General features: G+C 47.7%; 1 protein-coding gene across 5 annotated transcripts in view; it reads left to right on the top strand.

The window, feature by feature from the left end:
* The window catches only part of fra (neogenin protein frazzled), a 500782-nt gene that overhangs the window by 126732 nt on the left and 355399 nt on the right, over positions 1-18651 (top strand). The window lies entirely within an intron of this gene.

Genomic DNA, 18651 nt, shown 5'->3' with positions numbered 1-18651 from the left:
AGTATATCCTATGGATGGCTAAAAAAGAAAAAAAAAGAGGAGAGATGTGTAGGCGAAGCGAATGTGAACGGAAGAAAGATTGTCAATGATGCGGGGCCGCACAGAATGCGCATTTGGAAACGTCGGAAAACGTAAGTTTTCATTAGGGCGATATGCCCCCCCTCCCCTCGCACTACGTGCATGGTCACTTATTTGATGATGAGCTGAGCATAAAAGTATATCACGGGTCTCGGAAGGTATAATGCTTGTTCAGGGAGACGTCGCCAGAAGCTATTTATACGACGACCGTTTCACTTGCGATATTTGTTAACCAGATTAATTCTTTCCTCTGCTGTTTTGCCGGTTGCAACCAATGTACATACAACTGTAAATTCTTTCGTAAATACATCTTTATAATCCATGCGATCCAAGTGCTGATGGGAGCATACATTAAAAAAAAAGGGGGCATGTCACTGCGGTGGACTAAGTTCCAACTATAGGAAGCTTGGAATTGTGCGTGAAAGATGTGATAAATTGTATAGGCATAATAAAGAAAACTTGGGTTTCGCGCACTAGAACCTCGGGTTGCAAACCAAGCTTGCCCAATTTCTGGCCAACCCTTTGACTGACTTGCTGTTGGGATGTTTTATATACTATTTGTTTCTCTCCATCCTTCCGTCCTTCTACGAGCTGGATGCGTCACTTGTGCCATATCGGCCTCCGCATATAAAATATGGCTCAAGTTCTTGGCAGTCTGGATACTGCTATTGCGAAATTCTCGTGCTCCAGCATCGTCTATGCGTGCACATGAGCGCGCTGTCTTCAGCTGTAGAAGTGAGCTATCAACGAGTTGACTCGCTCCCGTCGGCTGCATCTTGCTCTCGCATAAAGGGAACCAGGAATCCTTTCTGTGAGCGGCCGCTCAGACGAGATTACGCGGCCTGAAAGCGGAACCGTGCTTTCTTTAGAAGCGCCTGGCCCATCACGTGTTCTTTTTATCTTGTAGCCTTTTTTTGTTTTTTAATATAGCTGATTTTTTCTAGGCCGCCTGTTTATGTTTTGGCGTCCGCCAGTAAATGCCCCTTTTGTGCCACATAGCCAGTGCGCCTGCTTCTTTGCGGCACAGCGGTGCAGACTGACGCCAATGGACTGGCCGTCAGAGCGCGAGGCGCCGTTCGCAGAGATATGCGCCCGAGATACGGCCCAGGAATGGCGAGAACGAGACGGCCTGACAGGCGTGCGCGCCATATAACACGAAGTCTTCCGAACGTCGGTTGATTTCTTACGCTTGATAGTAATAATATTGACAACTTACGGCACCGTTTCTTAGCGTGCTGAAGCCTGGCAGTGTTCGCAGCGTCGGAAAATATTTGGATTACTCTTAGAGGCCTCGGTTCGTCATGGGTTGATTTGTGCGAGGCATTTCATGCATCTCTTTAGAAGTTGTCTGAATCTTGATTTGGCGATAAATTCACGCAGTCAGTACGTTTAGGACGCCAGAGACAGCGTAACTTGACCTCGATTACAGGCGGTATTCTGTAGTGCGCTTCGGATTTTTTCAGCTTGTGCGAGGCTGCCAATCTTATACGGCCTCGCTGGCAGATTTGCTACAGGCCTTGAATGCGCACGATTTTTCCGTAAGTTCAAGCTTCGAAGGTATGTGTGCGTGCTAAAACATCGTTGTATAGTATACCGCTGCCTGGCTGCTCCTGCTTCATCAACATGTACTCAAACTGGTGGATTCGTATATAATCAGGCACTCAGCTTAACGTCAGTTAGGTTACTCGAAAATAGTTTTTCTTTATCGCTTTCGACTTGGCCTCTCAGACTGCATTGCTCTTAGCTTTGCTATAAGTTTCAATTCAATGGATATCGTTAAGAGTCATAACTCACCAGCTTCCGCAGCCTGTTACCATGAAAACTCTCACTTTGCGGAGAGGCTTTGCATCGAGAAAGAGCAGGCCGCTATAAGACTACCGTTAATTAGTTACAGAGACCGCGCGATCAACGAGACCTGTTTTTTTGAAACAGGTTGACTCTGCGTAAAAGCATACGTGCCATGATGCCAGGCTAATGGTCATAATTAATCCGTAAAACCCGGTTGCAGAGTCGAGTTTCACGACTCTATACTTCAGATGCGAGTTGCTTGTCACGAATGAGTCTGCTGAGCCTCTTGAATCCGAGGGATACCGTCCACGCGCAGAAACCGATTAATGGAGATTACAATCCGATGGGTGAGACGATGTCGCGCGCTTTCACTTTTGCTTTTGAAATGGAATGGCGTTGCCGAAAGTGGAATGGCCAATGGAATGTCGTTGCCGTGAAATTAGAGAGAGAGTTATTTTGAGCGCTAGTCGAATCCTTGCATATCGAGGAGGGTTGGTGTGTCTCAACTTGAAAGGTAGTGAAACGCCGCATCGAAAGCGCATTTAACAGAGCGGGAAAAAGAGAAAGAGAGGGAGAGAGAAATGAATGAGTGAGGGCTCAGGAGAGAAGTGCAACTTTTCATCTTACGCAACTGCGCAGCGCCTGTATTGTATGCCTGGGTAGTCCTGGATATATCGCTTGCATGCGCACGTGCGGAGAGGATGGTGAATATAATTTGAGCGAGTGATTTATCACTCGGCTAATTGTGTTTCCTCTCTCATCTTCACTACCAGGCACAAAATGAGCGATCGCCGAGGTAACGCCCGTACAGGACAGGTTGGAGCGGTGGGGATTGATGAGGAAATGGAGCAGTGCGATGAGGATGAAAACGTTCCAGGTTTTTGAGAACTTCTTTTCTCCTCGATCGTCGTCGCCGCGCTGGGTTGCCCGCTGCGGCCGGTCCGCCCCTTCGTGGTCCGTTCCCGCGTCCATCGTCCGTCCCGCGGCGACACTCATCTTGCGGTCACCCGCTGCCTTCGTCACTCGGTGGGCGCGCATTATAATTTATAATGAAGAGCGCGCGCGGACAATGCACCGGAGCGCGCATATCTTGCCACTCGTCCAGTTCGGCCGCCGCCTCCTCTCTGGTCGGGAAGAAGCGGCGATAGGTAGTTGCCTGCAGTGCGCGCCTGTATGCAAACATTCTCCAGCGCCTGTATCGTCTAGGTACGAGGTACAGAAAGTAAACGGCGCTAAAACGCGGTTATGGGGTGACTTATCGGAGTAGCTCTGAGTTCGTCGGTTGACGTGTAAAAAGAGCTTGATGACTTCAACTCATCGTACACGCACGCTTCCGCCAGGGTGCAGTACGTGCTTGAATACGATCGAATGACGGTTGCGTCTTCGGCAGATTTGTTGTCGGTCAAGTGAGAAAATCATTTTCAAATAATCGTGCGATACCGCGAGCTTTCAACTTTTTTTCATAATGTGGGCATGAAACTGAAGCGAAGTGCACGGAGGAACGCGTTTTAATCCGTGTATATTTTTGAAACCTTTGAACGCAGCTTGGGTAGTTCTAACGATGACACCAGCAACATATTGACTTTAAACGATGACGACGACAACAACAACAACGATAATAATTGTAATAATACCGTCGCCCGTGCTCAGGCGCCTTAGACTTTCTGAGCTTATGTTATGCCGCACCTGGGTGTTCATTCACGCCCAAACGTTTCCGTTTGTGTCGCCTTCTGTAGGGTACTCGGCAAGAGTTTTCTGGCAATAAAGGGTGCCCTCTCGCGAAGCCGAGTATATACGCCAACACTCTCTCACTCGTTCCTCAGTACTGCACGGAAAATGGTATCGCACGGACGGACAGACGCAATATAATGACGCGTAACGTGGCCCGTGGGCGCGTCGCCGTCCAGGCGTATACCGCGACGCAAAGCGCGGCGTTCGTGCCGCTGAGTGCGATGCAAAGCATCACACATATACACATACTGGTGCGTGCGGTTGTTGTGGGCAAAAGTGTGCGGGTGTGCGCAGTCGGAACATTCAGGGGCCATAAAGGTCGGCTTGCGTCACGGGCAGCTGACGGCGATGCTTAATGGAGCGTCCACCCCTCCGCACGCGCTGGACGCCGCCGCGTGCAGACGGCACCGGAGGCGTCGCTGCGTTATTTATCGCCGGGAATGGGAGCTTATCGCCGCGCTCTGGGCGGTGAAAGCGAGAGCCAAGGGTCGACCCAATCGCTGCAACTTTCGCGGAAGAGTTCTGGCGTCCAGAGAAGCCTACCATCGGAGCTTGCGATACGGTAGGGTATATACGTGTTTCTGAACAGGAAGGCTTTCTCTCTCTCTCTCTCTCTCTCTCTCTCTCTCTCTCTCTCTCTCTCTCTCTCTCTCTCTCTCTCTCTCTCTCTTCATCCCCTCTTTCCCCATTTCGTGAGTAGGCCGTGCGAGAGGCCCATCGCCTCCGCTTAGTGATTTATTTCTGACACTATGTGGCACTGTTGAGGGCAGTTTGTAAGCGAAGACTTCTCTATAACAAATGTGGCAGTGGCCTGCAGTTTGTAGAAAGATACTAATAGTGGACGCCACTGTAACCTTCTTACATCTATGCCTACCTCACTACCGTTGCACATAGCCTTCAAATAGTGGCGCTGTGGTTGCCATGTTTGGCCGCCGATTCTCGTTGCACTCAGTTGTACTGAACCCTCCGAAACCACTTGACGTATGTCCATGCATATATAGATATTCGTATTCATGCCTGTTACGATATAATACCCATGCATAGCTCTTTCGTCTCCGCAGCCAGGATGTTGATATTATTCACTCCCAATACAAAACTCAATTTCGAGTGGCGCACTTTATTTTCCGTCTTTTCCCCCACTTTCCGTACCAAAACAGCGCATCGCGAATTCCCCGCGGTGCGCCGGTGGTAAACGGGAAAATTTTATTCTATAAGCCATTCATTCACTTTTCTTTTCGTGTTCGTTGTACTTCAAAGCCAGCGCGTGCCATCAAGGGAGCAAGCAGGGGTGCGCTTTACCGCGCCCTTTCAATTTCCGCGGCCGCCTTTCAGAAACCAGGCGTAGTACGCACGGACTACCGCAGGATCGATACGGGGCGCTGGGACAAAAGGCAGCACGTGCCCTCCCCTGCACCGCAAACAACAAAATCGCGCGCACTGCGCAGTTCACGCTGTTTCCCACGCCGCACTCGATGGAGACCTGGAGAGTGCCGCGAGCGCTGCTGTGTATTATATGCCTAAAATAGTATTTATTTATCGGGACGAATTATGCCTCATCTAAAACGCGAACAGTGGCCGTTGGAGTCAACATAAACTGACGCTTAATTTTATCGCCTGGTGGCGTCGTCGGGACGTCACAGATATGGCGAAAAGTTGTGACTCGTTAATATGCAGTCATAATGACGACACTGTGACGTCAAATAACGCACCGTCAGTTGATTACATCCTCACACGACATTGTGGTTCAGTCATAAATGGACCAACGCCGGAAGCAGCGCAAAACGACTTTTAAGTGCAGCGAACTCACAGGGGAACTGGGTCTTGGATGGGACCAAGATTAGAGAGAGAGAGAGAGAGAGAGAGAGAGAGAGAGAGAGAGAGAGAGAGAGAGAGAGATGTAGATGGCTTCCGCCTTGGAGTCGTTATAGGTGATTGCACGAGAGACTCCGTTTCATTTCGATGTCGTGGCTTCTTACGAAGACTTGACGAGTACAATTTGTCAGAGCGAACGAGGATCAAGGCACAACCGCGAAATTATCTTTATTTTAAATTATGATTTCGGAACAACAAGAGAGCCATTTTCACCTGACCCTGGCAACTGAAAAAAAAAAAAAAGCCCCTCCACGGTGTTCTAGTGGCTAAGATACTCGGCTGCTGACCCGCAGCTCGCGGGATCGAATCCCGGCTGCGGCGGCTGCATTTCCGATGGAGGCGGAAATGTTGTAGGCCTGTGTGCTCAGATTTGGGTGCACGTTAAAGAACCCCCGGGTGTTCGAAATTTCCGGAGCCCTCCACTACGGCGTATCTCATAATCTTATATGGTGTTCTTGGGACGGTAAACCCCACATATCATTTATTAGTAATCTCATAACGCCAGTGAGCTCGACCATGCCTTGCTCTTCGTATTGACCACGGCAAGCTGTCTTTGCCGCAACGTAGCAATGTTGAATGGAAAAGCTCGCTGCTCAATGGTGGCGTCTCACCAAGCGGGTTTAGCCTGGCACGCGTAGCCGTCAATTCAATTCTTGCCTTCTGCTTGAAAACATTGTTAAACTGTCCGCCTTTATGTAAACAAGCATTTGTGTTTCCTCTAGTGTTCATCAAAACGGATTTTGCTCTCCGATGACGTATCCGCGCCGTGCTTTGCGCTGGGATGCGATGCTGGCCGGTGGTCCGACCGGCATATTTTGCCCTCGCTTGAAGGCGTGCGTGAAATACTCTTAAAGGCTTCTGTATCAGTAATATTTTGTTCACATGGCTGCTTTTCTGCATTTTTTTAGGTTTGCGATCTCGCGCTTGGTTCAAGCAGCGGATTTTGAAGCCTCTGGAGAAAAATATGGGCCAAAGCGTGCACACGTTTTCTTTCTGTTTTTTTTTCTTGTTTACTCCTAGTATCCGCTTGTTGACATAGGTAGCAGTTATTTACGTGATTATTGCTTATTGTAATCACCTCTATAATTATTAGGTTCTGTAGTGTGTGCCGATCTGTTTACGTGAGCAGGTGCAGAACTTTGTTTAGCGGGCTTAACAGCTATACGTGATACTTGCTCGATGATTTTACCTGCATCAGCTTTCTTGTATGCTTGACTTTTCAGGGATTATTTATTTATTCAAATTGCCTTACAGGCCCGTTAAAGGACATTGAGTAAGCAGGGCATCAGTATATACGTGGCAAAAATATGCAGAGCAAAGTAAAAAAAAAAGAACAAGGGAACAAACAAACAAATGATAAAGAGCAAGGTGCCGTGAAGTTATACAGTAGAAAAACGCGATAAAATCAGGTTATCACGAAAATATTCACGGTTAGAGATGGATACGTTGTGATCTGGAAGGCCGTTCTGATGTGCTAAGGCTTGAGGTAATGGTGAGAAGGTAAATGCCAGTGCATAACCCTGAATGCGCATGAAACTACGTGCGTTGTGAATGCGTCGAGATGCGCGCAAAGGGACATGAAGTGGTAAACAGTGGCATTTGTTACAGTATATGTAGCTATGAAATACCCATAAAAGGGCCATGACGCGGCGTTGATTCAGCGACAAGAATTCAAGGTCTTGTTTTATTAGGGTGATGCTTAAATGATATAGTTACCAGCTATAAATCTCGCTGCCCTATTCTGGACGGCTTCCAGCGTACAGACTAGGTAATCTTGATGCGGGGACCCTGTGGATGATGCATACTTTAATTGTGGACGAACATAATTTAGATAACACGATGCACGTACGTTAGTAGTAATGGATAAGGCGAAACTAATGTCCGCCGTACAAAGATCTGCTGAGTGTAATCCAATCGCGATGAAGGATAAAATTTTGGTATTCAGATGAATACCACCGCGTTAAAATAGTGTGTACTACGGTAAACTATACTCTACTTGGTCCTATTTCTTCTTCTTCGTCTTTTTTCGAAACGACTGCTGGTACGGAAGGTGCTGTACAGCTGAAAATTAAGAGGGAAATAGAGTCCAGGAGTTGCCCTGTATGTTACGACAAGCTGACTTCCTTGCGCCGCGGGAGCCCACCGCCACACGCAGCGTCTGGTGCTCGTTCGTGAAGGCGGGGGTGCAGCAACAACTTTCTCGGCTGGTGTGGGCGGGAGCTTTTTTGACGTCCAACTTGTTGGTGTAGCGGCTACGGCGCTCGCCTCCTATCCCGACGGTCGTTGGTTCGATACCGAATGCGGCGGTCAGAAGGAAGCGGAACGGTATAGGTCCACGTTCTGTGCGATGTCAGCGCACCTTAAAGAACACCAGATGACCGAAATTCCCGGATATTCGTATCGTGGTTTCGGGACGTAGAATCTCAGACAGTATTACATTATCGAGCTCCTTGAAAAGCGCGGAGTGCGTCAGCACCGCTGCACCAGGCCGGAGCGTGCGATTACCTAGCCGCCTGCGGCGATTCTCAGTGCTGAGAGCCCTACACGTGACTTACGGCGTAAGGTCATTAGGGAGATTTAGAATAGCGCACCGTGAGCCCTTGCGGTGCGGTCGCTGCCACTGCGCATGCGTCGTAACGCGAGTCGGCGTTCGCGTTCGCGGACCGCGCGCAAAAAGCCGAAATTGCGGGCGGTAATGTAATGGCGGCCCGCATGTGACCCGCAAGCGCTGGTTTCGAGGCTACGGTGTCGCTGCGATCGTGCGTTGTGGTTACAACAGGGGCAAACGCTATTATAAAACTTACATGGCGCCCGCTACGCCCGCAACGCCCGCAGCGCTTGCAAACGGTATTCTAAAACTCCCTATTATCGAAGCGTTGCAGGACATAATAGAAGAAGAAAGTAGCAAAATTTTGTTGTATGCTATAGTGAAGCTTTAGAAAAATGCTGAATTTGAATGATGCGAAATAGAAAAAAATATATATACAAACTTAGTGCGCAAAGCACGTAAGCATGGGTGAGTAGGGTTTGTTCTGGTTCGTTATAATATATGACATTGCTTTTATAAGAACAATCGCTGGGGTGTTACCTCCGAAAATCACTTTATGATTACGAGAGATGCCGTAGTGGAAGAAATTTCGACCACGCATTTGATCTTCTTCAATGTTCCCCAAACATGGAAGCGTTTCTACTCCATCGAAAATGCGGCCAACGCAACCGGGATTCGATCCCGTGACCTCCGGTTAGCATTCGTGCACCGCAACCTCTATATACCACCGTGTGGCCGGAACTTATATAGAAGGTTGCAATGTGGCAGTAGTAGTGATGGCTTGTTCATTTTACGCAACGTGAAATGAACTGTACCTGTTTGTCTACATTTGCTGACATATGAATGGTGATTAGCCCTAAATGGGACGTTAGGGAAAAGTGGGGAGGGTCGGTGAGGTTAAAAAAAAAAAGAGTAGGTAAATGGAAACGCTTTGTTGTTGTGGATTATTGACTTTTCAAATCGACATACAAGTCGACGTCCTGCTAAAGCATTTGGTTGGGCAGAAGGATAGTCGCGAACTCATTGTACTGAGGGCAAGCTCTTCGCTTAAAAGTATCTTCGTTGTTCCTCAGCGATGACAACTATTCGAATATCGCCACGCCCCTCACATCAACGTCGATTTCGTGCCGCTGCGCCACGTGCGACATTTCTACCCGGAAGTCGACAAGCCTGAAAAGTGGGAGGACCCGGGTCTTCGTTCGCAACCGAAGCACGCGTGGAATCTCTAGCGCGCGTTTTTCGTCCTCGCCCGACGCGAAGCACCGTTAACGTTTTCCCGGAGTTCAAGCGGCACACAAATTTCTCCTCAGCCATTCTCGCCTTCATTTGCCAGCTTACCTTTATTTTATTTTTCGTAACATATGGCGCATCGTCAAGACGTGGCGGGACACACCCGCGCTGGTTTGCGGGCGGTGCTCTTTTGAGCGGCGTGTCTCGCGGGGAAGCCTTCTAATCAGGGGCGCGCGTTCGCCGGTATAATGACCCGTTGCCGTCTCCTCCTAGAAGTTATCTTGAGTGCGTCCTAATGGTCTCGAGTGACGCGCGCGTCTGGGCCTCCGCACTGCCGGCGCGCGTTCCTGCCTGCGGCATTCCGGGCAAACATTAGCGCACGCGTCCTGTTATTACGATAATTCTTATTTTTATTTATTTTTCACTAAGGGTTCGAAAGTCTCGCTCTGCTCACCCGGCGCAGCTCATAAGCTCTCCTCGACTGTGTATACATGGGCGGCGCTGCGGTTTCATTTGCTTCGGCAAACACCGCGTCTAGTTGCTATGTATGCGAACGAACGTGCTCAACGAGCGGAGTCCTCTAGCATTATTAAGCAGGTACGCGCGCTCCGATTGCCACATCAAAACGTGCAGGTGGGTTTTAGGCTCGTCGCAGAGTGATTGCAATCGGGGAAAGTTGAATTCAGGAGTTTAAAGAGCCGGTTCATCGGATTTACTTCTTAGGTTAGTTTGTGCGCTCAAATTTACATGAGAAGCTTCGCAGGCTGTTCTGAGTACTTTTTTTTAAAATGAATTATTCATTTTAGGTGCGAGAGAATTTTTGTCTGTTCTGTTCCGTTTCTGTCATCGTGTATGCTGTGCGTCACGTCAACTAGCGAAACGTTCTTTGCGTCGACTAACGTCTGTGAAGGGCCGTTTGTTGCCTGAGTTCTTCTATGCACCGGCGCTGAAGGGCACGACTTTACCGGGGGCGTGCCCCGTCCGGTTAATTTTTGAATTTTTTTCGACATTCTTTTTTTGTGACTTTGGTGTTTTCCTCGCCTGTTCTGGCTCTGCCCCAGAGATAATGACGTTGAGCATTTATATTCAAAATCACGACATTCTATACGCGCACAATGTCATAACACAGCTTAGTTCGCAGCGTTGCTTCCCTCTTCTGCATAGGTGAAAGCTCGACTGGCGGAACGAGTGGAGTCCAGCGAATATGATCGCTCTGCTTGCTGTTATTAGATTTAAGAGATCGATGCGATGGGCATGCATGTCTGTGATGCCGTTGGCGGGCATCGGCTTTGAGCGATGAGTGACGGCTGCCACAATAAAACAAACAAATAGACAAGAACAAAAAGAAAAAGAAGGATGTGCACGTCGTCTTTGTGTGTGTGTGTGTGTGTGTGTGTGTGTGTGTGTGTGTGTGAACCAGTGCGGGAGTCCGCGATTGAAGTGCGCATCAATCAGTTTCATTCAGCTGTATGCCTTGAAAGAAACGCCCCAGTGGATACACAGTTTGCGAAGCGACGTCCGCATTCGAGCAGCTTGCATGGACTCGGCGGAGCGTGAAATATTCAGTTTTTTTCCTTTCTTCTCTTTTGTATATTATGAACATTGCGTGTTTCTGCTTTGTCGTAGTAACTCACATCTTCCGCTTTACAAGGCGAATGTCGTTGTCCTGCTTCGAGACAAAAGTGGAATTGCGCGCGGTATCAAAAGACGTATCCCCTTTTTTATAGGCTTTTGTCTCAGTGATGTACTCCGGCACGCCTTTCTCACACATATTACATGTAGTCTTGCAGGGTCGCCGTTGTCTTTACATGAAGCGTTGCTTGTTTCCCTACAGTTGTAGTTTTGCTAACGTGGTTGCTTGGACGAGTTGGTACGACATGATTCACTTAAAAAAAAAAAAAGCAGCGCCAACAACGAGGGACAAGAGAAAGAAGGAGACAGACAGCGGCACTGTTTTTTTTTTAAGTGAATCATGTACTTTTGCACAATTTGCATCACCATTACTGGTTATACTTTCGTCCACTAAACAGATAACCAACGTCGTCCAAGCCTTGCTTATATTGTTATATTGTTAGAATCTCCAGATTGGTAAATTAGTGAACTACTAACTACTGAATTAGCTCGCCTCGCATAGTAATTTGTTTATAATTCATTCATTAACTGAAGTTTTCGTGCTCGTTAGTGACGGCGAAGATCAGCGTGATAACGGGACGACATACGCCAACCGTGTTCTCCGATTGTCGAAGGCATTGATGTGAAAAGAGTTACTGTGAACAGAGACGCTGATCTGTGTCGCGAAGAGTCTCCAAATAGATAAATAAATAAATAAATAATTAAATAAATAAATAAATAAATAAATAAAGTTGTCGAGAAGCACAGCTTGGTTACAAAGTAGGATACATTTTCATATTTTACATTACAGAGAACAAAGCGCGAACTGTTGCGAAAACGATTCAAAGGATCGCATGAGCGCGCCCAGCGCCGCACGGTGCTTCGGAGACAATGACCACGACGTCGCGTCGAAGCAAGGCGCAAACCAAGAGGAAAGTAAGGTGTAGAAATGACTGGAGCAAATATGCGAGAGATACGGCGTCGGAATGATTAATTTACCCACGGTTGCAGCGCTGTCGGCGTCATAAATATATTTCTCGGCCGGCAAGCGAGAGTCCGCTAGAAACACAAATACAGAATGTCACGCGACGGGGCTCGCCCCCTTACATACAATGCCGGAGTTCTTTTGTCGCCGCAGGCCTCGTTTTAGGGGTCCGTGGTTGTCCGTGGTTGTCCGTGCCGTTACCACTGCCCCGGCTCTCGGTGTTGTCGGTCTTAATGGTCCTCGTCCCAGCATGAAAGGGAGAAGGAACGAAAGGCATAGAGGTCAAGTAGACGCGCGTTCGGTTTGCTAACCTACGCTATGGGAAAGGGATGAAAGGATTGAAAGAAAGTAAGAAGAGGGGTAGAAAGTACTGTCTTGCTTTTGTGAGTAATGGGTGGCCTGAATAGCGCGAGTGCGTACAGCAGCGGCTCTGGCCACGAGACTAAACTGCGCGCCCTTCTCTTTCGGGTGGCGGCTTCGCGTCTTCGCCTTCGCACCGCGATTCGCGCTTCGCACGTCATCACATGACACACCGCGGTGGATGACGACGCGACGTTCGCTACCCCTTTCTCAGCTCCTCCGTACCATTACATCGTGGGTTGAACGAAACGCGGCGCTACGTACTTCTCTGCGGACACCTCTGTTTTTTTCTTCTTTTTTTGTTATTTTGTGCGCCCGGTAGTTCCATTGCAATGAGTGACAGCTATAGCTGTCATTATTCTTCCCTCTCGAAGAAGCGAGTCCTTGGGGCGGTGGAAGAAGCGAAGCTGTTAAGTCGATTGCTGTTCGAGATGTCTCGCTACGGGAGGCCGATGGCTAGGCTCCAAATAATCGGTTCTGTATGTACTGCCCGAGTGCATGGCCGGACTGGATAGCCACGTGGGCTTTTCTTACACGCGCCTCTCCAGTCCGGCCATGCTTCGTGTTGAGCTTTATTTGCATTGAGTACACGTGCGTCTGATTATTATTATTATTATTATTATTATTATTATTATTATTATTATTATTATTATTATTATTATTATTATTATTGTTGTTATTATTATTATTATTTCGATACACAGAGGAAAGAGGAAAGAATGATAGGAGGAGGGAAAGAGGCAAGGCTATGATGACTTGGACAAAAAGAAGAATCAACAAACGGACGGCCAGACACAACCTCTCAGGGTGTGAACAAAAGTCGGCTTCGTTACTGTTCGTGTAATCACAATATAGAGCGCCCGAGTGCTGCGGCCGGCTACTGCTCGATCTTAATATATATTTTTTTTTCAGTCGAATGGACTTTTTTACGAAGCAGTGCAAGTGTTGACGCACGAAACAGGTGCCTACAGCCTACTGACGTTCTACTTCGTCCAGGTCTTGATTCCAAGACCTGAACCAAATCTTTCAAACGCGCTGTTTTGTGGTGACAGGTCCGGGGTGAGGGAACCGGAACAACGTATCGGCGCAGCGCGCCAGAGGGAGTCCCGCGAAAGAAATCATCGCCTCGCCTCGACACGGCTTCGTAACCGGAGGGACGGAACGCGGTTACTTTGTTGCCAAACTTTCGCGACGAGTGATGAAAGGGGTCGCGCTCCTCTCCGAATTCGGAATGCGTGACGGCTGGCAGATGGAATCGACCTGCGTATTATATATAGACTATACAGCATTCTCCGCACTACCGCGCTACAACGCTTCGAAGCACCGCCGACAGTGGTCCCGGGAAAGATTTAAGCGCCCGGGCGAAGTCAGAGCCAGTGCCCCTGGCGAGTGATTTCCGTGACCATTTGTCGGGCATCGTGCACACTGCCTCCCCCCCCCCCCCGCCGCCTCCGGGATTGGAAGAAGGAGAAAGGACCTGGCACGGCTGTCACGCTCGGTCGACGCTCCCTTGACGCCGTCATCAACGCCTTTCGCGTGGCTGCTGCTGTTCCTGCTGCACCACTCTTTGTACTTGCTCCGGCCCGCGGCGAAGGTCGTTAAACGCGCAGCAGCGATGGAGGGAGGATGCGAGGAGGTTATATAAGAAGTGTTCCTATACGTATATAACGCGGCCACCACGGACCCATCGGCGCTTTCACCGCCTTGGGTGCCCTTCCCATTGTATGTGGGACCCGTTGTTTTATCTTCATCTTGGCTTTGTGTCTATAGGCTGGCCGGACACACGCTGCGCAGAGTACTGCCGGCAGCCCCTTGTTTGTATCTCGCAGTATTTCTGTTTTATATCTTGCCATGCCTACGGCGAGGTGATAATGACAGTGGCAGACAGTGGGCGTTTGTTGGTTTTAAAGGAATTTTTTTAATGACGCTTTCGTTTTCGATCGGTCGTTATCTGTCAATCTCTACGGATGCTCTTAATTCGATTTACCGCTTTCATTTTGCTAGGAGCTGCCTCTTTTGGTCATTGTATTGGTCGACACGCGTCTTTCTTTTGTGTCCTCGGGCACGCCGTTCTGTTGTGAGGTCCCGTTAACGTCACTCGAGCAACGCGGCTTTAATGTGTCCTCCCCCTCTATCCTCCCCATGCTCGCTTTCCGCACGTTGTGCCTTTCCCTTGTGTCGCCCGCGCGCGTTTACGTGCCTTTCGAAATATTCGCTTTATAGATTCATAAGCGCACATTTCTCTGGATATGTGATCTCTTCACACCCCTTACCACTCTCCCTCACTATACTTCGTCGATGCGTCGGCACTTTCATTTGAACTCTTCCGGCCCGCCTTCCTTTGAAGCCGCCGGCGCAGAATGGCTGCGCACAAAAGGGCAGGGCTGCCTGGAATTAATCGTCCGCGCGACGCGCCGCTTTTGCCACCGAGGAGACTTTGGCCGTTTCCTCCTTCCTTTCTTAACACTTGTTCTCTTCAGAAGGAGAGAAGCATTCTACTTCTCTTCTTCACTCCCTTTGTTCCTTCGTGGGAGCCTATAGCGTCTGCCTTTGTGTCGCGGCGTTCTCCATTTCTGATCTTTGCACTCTCGCTTATCGAATCCACTCGCGTCTTTTCACACATTTTCCTTTTTTCGAGGGTGCGTTAATCTTTTTGTGGTAGACCGGCGTGCGTTTCTGGGAGGCGGGCAATGTTTTGCCGGCAACACCTCTGATGGCCAGTGGTGGTCTCGTTGTTTACGGTCATCGGAAGAAATGATGTTGCTCTCCCTGTGTCGCCGCGTCCTAATCTGGTCCTCGAGTGTTTTCTGTTACTCTGGTGGTAAGGAAGCCTGTCTGCTTTTTTCTCCATTCTCCTTGATTATTACGCTTTATCTTGAGCGGACACGAAACGTTCATAATGATAATAAAGAGAAACATTCTTCTAAAAGTAACGCTTTGCGTTTTCGCTTGATAGTTCAAAACGATTTGACCGCGCGCTACAAAAAAAAAAAGGTGTGCTTTGACTCTTCTGTTGTACATGTGAGAATCACATATATACAATAGAAGTAGAAGAGTTGGTGAAAGGAGAGTCAGTGTGATTCGACTCTCTTTTCGTCACATTGACTCTCCAAAACTTAGTCAGTGTGACTCTCTAAGGAGAGTCAACGTTCTTCCCTAAAGGGGGGAAGAAAAAGTGGGGATCACATGTATAACAGAAAATTCACAGTTTTTAGAATGCCTGCTAAAACGGAATAAGGCACATGAGTGCTTCAGCCTTCTGATTCTTGTAATATATGTGGCGTTCCTTATCCATAGTGTACCGCAGAAAGGAGGATGAAGGAGAAAAACTAATTGGCGGGTGGTGGCATTAAACCCCAAAATTGTTTCAGCTAGGTGGTTTGTGTTGCTACTGTATCCCTGCAACATTTTTACTTGACAAGTGTATCGGATACAGTGTTGCTCACCCGTGAATGCGTAAACCTTGGCTGACTCCCAGGAGTAACATCCCGCGTCAACCAACTTGTTTCAGATTAGCCGACTTGATTGTATGCTGACTCTTCCGCAGTGCGGCTCATGTCAAGTTAATATTTATGCCCCGGTTGGCTTCCTCGGCTTTCACATATCGCTTCTCTCTTAATTCTGTCAAAGTTTTCATCGCAGCACTTCTACGCACCTTATATTTATGGCGCCACACATTACAAGCGTTCGCAAACGAGACGTTCTCTACCCGCATATTCGGACGTCAGCGTTTGCTTAGAAGACGTGCAGGTAACGCTATACGTGACACAGCTGAACCTAAAACCTCTCTCCGGACAACTGTGTACCAGTTCTAGTGTGGCCCGTATTTTTATTCGTTCTACGATGCGAAACATCGCTCGCCTTCACGTGAAATACACCAACAGTTTCATTGTGTAGACATGGTTCTGCGGTGGCCCACCTCGGGGTGCAGCAGAAAAGCGAAGCCGGCCGCTTTTCGCACGCCGCCGCTTGCAAAGGAGCCGATGCGTGACTGAACTAGGGACCGTAGCCGAACGAAAGTGAAACAAATGGCGAAGTGAGACGGTGTGCGCAGCTGCGTTTCCGACATCCGGGAGATAAAAGAGACAGCCTGCCTCCATGGAGACGGGAGACGCGTTCCTTCTGGCTCGGAGAGCCGGGATTTCGGGAATAAGCTTCGGGCGCTTCTACACGGGATGAGAAAATAGGAAAGCCGGGAGTGAGAGGGCAAGGACATGTCCCTACTGCTGGCGACGCTCTCTACATCTCTCTCTCATTTCCATAACTGATTTCGGATTTTAGGGCTGTCACTCCAGTTCACATTGTGAAACTCTGTTCACGGAGATGGGAAAGAAAAAGAAAGAAAAAGCTTATCTTAGTGTCACTGTTGGAACGACGAGTAAAGAAAGGGTAAGTTCTATAAAGAAAAAAAAGAAAGGAAAGGGGCCGTTAGTTTGCTGTCACTTCACTGCATAGGTACAAACTTGCAGCGTCTCCTATGCTTATCTCTGCGAGTGAAGAAAAATGCTTATTTCTTCAATCACAGGAGAATTTTCCCGTACATACTGTCTCTATTTTTATATATCAAGGATACATTTATCCCTCATTCCTGGGAGAAAATCGCCTCGAGCTAAGAAGCGAAGGCCTGGGATTTCTTCTTGACGACTGCGATTAAATCACAAAGCGGTGAACGTGCTGAGAAAGAGAAAAATCTGGCGTCGTTCGATACGTCAATTTTTCTTTCGTGATCGCCTTATCTATCTTTCTTTTCTCTTTTCCTGTTGCTTTGAATGATTTAGCGTTGATTCGAGAAGTGGAAAAATGTCTTCGAAGGCTTCTTTGCATTGCTTCTGTAGGAAAGGCTTGGATAGGAATCACCCGGGCGCTTCCGCTCGTTTAGAATGCGTCCCAGGACTGAAAAAATGGACTCACATTGTGATAATTGTGTCATTTCTTACAACTTTGCCGAGTTTTTTATTCTTAAAATATTTTTTAGGGAAGCCGATTGTCATTTCCATTGCAGCACAAATCAGCCCTTATCTACAGCTCACTCTGTAAAATGTCGCGCTGCCGTCACAGTACACACGACAAAAGATACATCTGTCTCTGTACATCATCACAAGCATGCACAAGAGATGAAATGGTTGTGACATTGCAATCTATTGTTACTCTCTTCTTGTTTGATATTCTACTGTAACATGTTTCGCCTAGGGCATGAAGAATAAAATCGCTGCAGGGCCAGTGGCGAGTTTTTTCTTTCTTTCTTTTTTTCACTTGATTCATTCTATCTCTATTTTTCTCTCTCTCTCATGCTGCATATATGGTATACCCGAAGTGGTGCGGCGGTTTTCTGAAGGTAGAAATGTTGCACCGAGTGTCAGCCAACGCTACGGCCGTGTCCGCGGGAATTCTGTCCTCTCGCCTACTGCGATTGGTTCCGATAGTCTTTCCGGTGTCCTCGCGTACCTCGCTCACAAACGTTTATATATACGTCATCGGATTCGGCAACTGTTCCACGGGGTCGAAACGTCACGTATCTTTTTCATTGTGTATGGATGAAGGGCATGCTTTCACATTAAGAAATAATTTAGCTTTGAATGCATACGCATATAAAAGCCGTAGATATCACGGGTAAGTTATTTATCAGTATTTTTTAAAATATTGAACTCCTTGTCTCGTGTTTGAACCCATATTGAGAATTATTTCGTTGTCCGGAGTTACTCATTAATTTCGATGGACTCCATCCTCCGTGAACGCACTGCGTTATGGCATGAGTGCGAAAAGTGTTTTGACAATATATATTTATTTTGAATAATGAGTGACTCATTGAGATGAGCCGTTATCATTACATTTGACTCGCTTGAGAACTGTAAAACATTCTAAGGGAATGAATGACTAAACGTGCACCGTCATCGCTTTCTTTTGAAACGCCAATCATGTTGAAACATTTGGGCGTCTATTCGCGAGAAGCTCTTACGAGACCTAATTATGTAAGAATTATTTCAAATCAGTCGAAACGTGGAACATATCATTAGCCAAGTTCGCCAGCTGGTGACAAGCATCACTTACGAACTGTAGAGGCTTTGTAGTTTCACCTTAATTGGCAATGTAGTCGCCGGGTACAGCACTTCAGTAGTCGTAAAAGGAGAATAAAACAAAATTGCAGAAAACAAAAAAAAATGTAATGTTCCTCATCACCTTCTTAGTATACAGAAATAGAACAATAATGGGAATAGTGTTGCTTATGATGAAAGCAGCAACACTTTCTCGCTAGGGTTACTTTCTGATTAAGGCTAAAATAATTATTTAATGCAATGGTGCTGAATTCTGGGCCATCGCTTACCTAAACCATGATTCGATTATGAGGCCCGGCGTAGTGTGGCGCCCCTAATTATTTTCGTTCACCCGGAGTGCTCTAAATTCATTCATTCATTCATTGCAACGAATGTGAACAGCACCGTATACACTT

This window comes from Rhipicephalus microplus, chromosome 4 (genome assembly GCF_043290135.1).
Source record: "Rhipicephalus microplus isolate Deutch F79 chromosome 4, USDA_Rmic, whole genome shotgun sequence".
Taxonomy (NCBI): domain Eukaryota; kingdom Metazoa; phylum Arthropoda; class Arachnida; order Ixodida; family Ixodidae; genus Rhipicephalus; species Rhipicephalus microplus.
The sequence above is the reverse complement of the archived record's forward strand: the minus strand, read 5'-3'. Positions and strand labels throughout refer to the sequence as shown.